Source organism: Muntiacus reevesi, chromosome 3 (assembly GCF_963930625.1).
Source record: "Muntiacus reevesi chromosome 3, mMunRee1.1, whole genome shotgun sequence".
Lineage (NCBI taxonomy): Eukaryota > Metazoa > Chordata > Mammalia > Artiodactyla > Cervidae > Muntiacus > Muntiacus reevesi.
Genome location: NC_089251.1, coordinates 260,468,306 through 260,474,305, shown reverse-complemented (window position 1 = coordinate 260,474,305; position 6,000 = coordinate 260,468,306). Strand labels below are relative to the sequence as shown.

Genomic DNA, 6,000 nt, shown 5'->3' with positions numbered 1-6,000 from the left:
AGATTTTTTCATAAATATAATGACAATGTAGATGAAATAACTAGAAGAGAAATAAAGTGCTAAAAATCTCACTTTATTAAGTAATGATGTAATGACAAATATGTAAAATTTTAGAAATATATAGCACAAGGGGGAAAAAGTGTTTTTAAAACTAATTACAAAAAGAACCCTGGAGAGTAAAAGAAATAGTAATTTTGAAATCTAAGTGTCAGCTGATTCCTGTGTTTCCTCCATAATAGAAAAGGCTTTTGAATAGTTTGGTGAAATTAGCCTAAAAAGAGTTGCCGTGACCTAAACAGGAAGCCTGGCTGTTCCCAGCTGCGGGTGTTCTCTGAGGCTCTTCTTTGCTCCAATAGACGGGAGTGACTTTGGGCTGGATAAAAGTCAAATTCTTACCTCGTCCTTCCACTGCGAGCAGGATCAGATTGCATTTCTTTCATTATTCTCCACTCCCCAGTTTCTCCATCTGTTTAAAAGAAGAAGTAGAAAAGATAAATTCTCTCCTCGATGCATGGAAGGGAAAGCAAAATGACCTCAATCCTGCTTTGAAAAAATTTTTCTGAGAACTTTCTTCAGAGATTTTACTCGTGAGTACCTGGCAATATACTTTCTGGTCCATGGGAAATAACCTTTCTTTCTTTTTCCTGGAGGAAAAGCAGGGTGCTGAGAGGCAAAGACTTGTAGGAGAGGACCATTGTCTATAACCCCACAATGAAAAGGACACTTCTCTGTAAATAAACTGATTGCAATGCAAAACTAAATTCTCAGCATTTTGCATTGAATTTTAAGCAAATATATCATTTGTTTTTAAGTTGGTGAGATGTACCCTTGTTTATAATTTTAAGCTTGAATTGGCAATTCTTTACTAATTGTGTTTTTATTGGAGTTTTCTGAAGATTTTTTTAACTCAAATATTACTTAGTAGAATATAAAGAAATACAATAAGACACTGACAGTCTTATGTTTAAAGAAGTTCTTTCATTGCCATCAATTGGCGAAGTTTAAAATAAGGTATAAACAGAATTCTTGTTGTCTGTTTCATTCCAGCATTAACTAATCTCAAAATATTAAAGAAATATTTTACAAGTCTCCAAAGACAAAAGCTCATATTCTAAGATAGTAAAATAAGAGTAGATAAGACTGCACTGTATAAAGTACAATTATGTAAATTAAAGCAATAGATTACATACCTAATATGATGTACTTTCATATTCTGGTTGCTTATAAAATGATATTAAACTTAGCTTCTGGTAGTAAAGGAAAGCACATAATATAGAAATACACCACCACAGAACTATAATGAAACAAAAAATTATTTATGTAAAATGCTTACTTGTATGAGTATTAATGAAAAATGAAAGCCAAGAGCAGTGCTGCACAGGAAAAAAAAGAAAAGATAAGCAACAGCCACACTGTGACTCAGTACTCTGGAAATTAGTCACAAAATGACTTTGTATGTCTGTGATAATGTAAATATACAGGGCAGAACCCAAGCAGGAAGCATGCATCCCAAAGAGTCATAGTTTATGTGCACAAGCATAATATTTATACCAGAGGTTAAAAGTTGTGTCCAGTTTGAGATGTTGCAGAGTTTTTTAACCTAGCAAAATCTTTTCATAAAACAGTTTTAGAATTCTTGTGTGTGTGTGTGTGTATATATATATGTACACTCCAATATATATCATATATATACCTATATATATATATATACCATTCCAGTGCATGATAATTTTAAGACATATAATCTATATTTTATCTAATCTTTAAACTGAAGGGCAAATAATCTCTGAAAATGTGTTGGTGTGTGAAATTTTAATTAAGAGCATATGGGTTAATAAAATGATACAAAGTGTCCTTAGGCATCAACAGAGATGGAATACTCTTAATATGAATACAGATACTTAACTCTGTAGATCTAAAAATATAATCTATAGATCTAAGAGTAAAACTTTAAAATATATACTTTTAACAATTTGAACAATTATATGGGGAAGCTAAATTTGTCTTATTCAGGTAACCATAAAGTCTTAATAGAGAGCTTTAATGATATGTCTACTATTAATAACTTGGTTCCTTTCTCTATTAGGTATGCTGATTTGTGCAAGTTTTGCTTTTTTGTTTTTAATGGTACAGTTTTATATCTCCAATGACTAGATCAAAACCCCATTGGGAAATGTGGTCTTGTTCAAATGCATTATGCCATCAGCTGATGCTTGCTTGTTCATAATTCTAGACTTTATTTTCTTATTGACTGTATAACAACTACTTTGCCTCGAATTTTCTAGTATAAACAGTATTGCTAAATTTAAAAATAATAATCTTTGAAATGGAAAATTGTTTTGTATCAAACTATAGTTTTCATAAAACAATTTACTTCTTCCTAAGAATTAATTACCTGATTTTAGTTATCTACACTATTCAAATTCAAAACATAATTGGACAAATGACAAATTACTAGAGGAAAAAATACCAAGATAAAAAGGTTTTATTAATTCCTAGAACACCTAGCAATCTAACCAAACAGTAGATGTACTATAGATTCTTTAGGAATGGTTGGTTTATTAAATTGAGTGTCACAAACTCTTGATACAGATTTCAACTGACATCTCTACTTAATAGAAGGAAAAAAATGAAAATAAGCATTGTTGCCTACAAAAGGTGGGGAGGGGGAGTAGGAGAGATAATATGAACAGGAAAGGAAGGTTTCCTGTTCAGGAAACAGGATAGAGTTTTTGAAAAAATCTTGTTTGTTGGTATAAGTTTAATAAGTTCAATGATAATATTGATTAAAAATTAGTTAATTTTATCAGTTTATCTTTGCTAGTAGACCAGGTCTAAGAATTGTACTGCAGAGCAACTCATCTTTTCTTAATAAAGGCTGTCTTCAGCCTTTTGTTGTTTACCATCTAAAACATGTAACTCTGCTAATTAAAGTTGCAGAGTTGTCTTTTTAAAAACAAAAATACTTTTAAATATATTTTTATAGAAACATTCCAGTACTATAATGATTTCTGATTGTTACCATGTGCATTTGGAGAAAGCTGAATTCTAGACTTGAGGTGACTATTGAAGTCCTTATTTCTGCATATTAAATCTCACCAAAATGAAGAAAGAATGCAAGCTATTCCAGAGAGTGCTCTTTCTGCTAGACCACCTCTCCTGGGCCTCAGTGACCTTCAGTGAGTGCTTTCTTAGTGTGATGTATCATCTCTGGGAGCCCAATCCTCCTATTACTCTTCTCTCCCTGTCTTCACTTATCCAAGAAGCAGATGCTTTGTAGAATCAGAACCTAGGATTCAGCTACCAATAGGCTTAGGGCAGCCTAGTCATTTCTACTTTTCTTCTTTTCAAAACCAATAAGAAAAGCATTGGATGCATGCCAAATCTGCTATATTCCTCTCTTCTGGCCTTCCTTTGGGATTCTATGTTCTTTCTTAGTTGGAACAACAAAATTTTTAAATTATTTTAAAAACAAAAGAGGTCCATGTTCCATAGTAGAAGTCCCAATGCTGAAATATTTCTATCCCAAGTTGTTCTATCTGGTAGACCACTGGTCCTGGGGAGAGAGTTCTCTCTGGACTGAATAAATATTGCATGTTATTTATTGGGTTATTTCAACATCAGGAATGTGAAACTACCATTAGTATAGCATGATATAATATATCATGATAATGCAGCATGATGGTGTTTTTCTTACTAAGCATAGACTACCATTGACCCCCTTCTGTACCACACCCTCCTTGCCACCGCCACCCTGCTGCTAACCTCATTTTCTCTCTCCTACTCATGTTTCTCACCAACATCTATCCCATCCTTAAATCCTACAAAAACCCATTTTTAAGTATCACTTCATTCTTTACTTTGCAAGGCTTATAAATGGAATAAATAGCAGAAATTGGGTGAGTCTCCAGAATAGTGGTGTTTGTTGCAAAATATTGGTAATATTTTTAAAGTCCTTTTAGGCATAAACTTCAGAGTATCCCAGGAAATAAAGCAAAATGTTTATATTAAAATATCATATGATGGCTCAGATGGTAAAGAATCCACCTGCAATGCAGGAGACCTGTGTTCAACCTCTGGGTCAGGAAGATCCCCTAGAGGAGGGAATGGCAACCCACTCTAGTGTTCTTGCCTGGAAAATCCCATGGACAGAGGAGACTGGCAGTCTATAGTCTATGGCGTCTCAAAGAGTCAGATACAACTGAGCAACTAACACTCTACTGACTCTTTTATGTGCAACTGATTTTAAATATGCATGACTGTAAAATGAATGAATTTCTGATTCATGCTATAGGAATGAATTTGAAATCATTATACTAAGTGAGATAAGCCAGACATAAAAAAGAACAAATAATGTATAATTTTACTTACAAGGAATTTAATCTACAGTAGGCAAATTCATAGAAAAAAGAAGTAGAATAGAGGTTAACAGAGTCTGGAGGAAGGAATGAATGGTGAGTTATTACTTAATGGATACACAGTTTCTGCTTGGGGTGATGACTGCAAAAACATATAGATGCAATTAGTGCCACAAAGTTGTACTCTTAAAAATACTTAAAATTGAAAAGCAAGTACAAGAAAAATAATATTTTGGGCTTTTTTCCTGTGTTTCAATATACATAGTTTCTATCATTATATCTTCAGATTTACTTGTCTTTTCTTCTATGTCCAATGTGTTTATAGTCCCTCCTAGTGCATTTTTCATGTCAAATATTGCTGTTTTCATCTGTGGAAATTCAGTTTGAGTCTCTATCTTCTTTCTCTATTTAACACACTCTATTTTCTCTAGTTTCTTGAACATATCATGCAGCTAAAATTTTATCTTAAATATTGTCTGTTAATTCTATTTGCTGTGTCATTTTGAGCCTTCTCATTATATTTTACTGCTGCTTGCATGCCTTGTAATTTTTATTTGAATGGCTAATATTATGAATCTTATCTTCTTAAGTGCTGCATATGCTGTCTACCTAATAATAATATTGAGTTTTGTCTTGAGTTGTAGTTTAACTACTTGCAAACAATCTGGTTTTTTGTTATCTCACAGTCAAGCTTTGTTAGGCAGTCAGAGAAATGTTTACTCTATGGTTAATTTTCCCCCAGTGCTGAAGGAAAAAAAAAAACAAAAAAACCTTTCTGACTATTCAGTGCACCATGAATGGGTGTTTTTGAAGTTTAGGAGCAAGAAATATTTGCAGCTTTATGTGTGTTTTAAGTGTTATTCCCCTTTAGCCCATTCAGGTGGTTCTTTACCCAGACTTAACTTATATTCTCTCGTGTGCAGTAATTGATATGAAACTAAAGACTTGAGGCCATCTGAAGATTTCTGAGTCTCTCTTTCTGTATTGCTCTCTACTCTATTACTCTGCCATGAATACTCTAGCCACGTGGCCCTTCCAGAGAATTTGCTTTCTCCTAAACTCAGGGAGACCACTGGGCAATTCCCGAGCCTCCTCTTCCTGTCTCTGAATGTAGAAATTCCCTTCAGTCAGTGCGCTGGAGCAGATGGGAATGTAGGGCTGAAATCTTGTTTCCCATCCTTATGGGATCACTGCCCTTCACTTACCAATATTTAATTAGCTCAAATATTATTTAATACATTTTGACTATTATTTTTTAAGTTGTTTCAGGTGGGAGAATGGAGAAGGCAATGGCACGCCACTCCAGTACTCTTGCCTGGAAAACCCCATGGATGGAGGAGCCTGGTGGGCTGCAGTCCATGGGGTCGCTAGGACATGACTGAGTAACTTCACTTTCAGTTTTCACTTTCATGCACTGGAGAAGGAAATGGCAACCCACTCCAGTATTCTTTCCTGGAGAATCCCAGGGACAGGGGAGCTTGGTGGGCTGCCATCTATGGGGTTGCACAGAGTCGGACATGACTGAAACAACTTAGCAGCAGCAGAAGCAGCAGGTGGGAGAATAAATCCAATGTTAATCCATTATAGCTGGAAGTGGAAGAACAATTTTTCTTTAAATTTTTACTTTATATTGGCATATAGT

The 6,000-nt window shown here is 34.3% G+C and overlaps 1 protein-coding gene across 3 annotated transcripts in view; it reads left to right on the top strand.

The window, feature by feature from the left end:
• Positions 1–374: 374 nt before the first annotated feature.
• Positions 375–6,000, top strand: part of TFPI (tissue factor pathway inhibitor) — a 77,241-nt gene continuing 71,615 nt past the window's right edge. For 2 of the 3 annotated variants that reach the window (XM_065931907.1, XM_065931905.1), the window contains exon 1: positions 375–587. The gene's annotated coding sequence lies outside the window, so the exon portion shown is untranslated. The remainder of the gene's footprint in view (positions 588–6,000) is intronic. The other variant, XM_065931904.1, reaches the window with a different exon arrangement.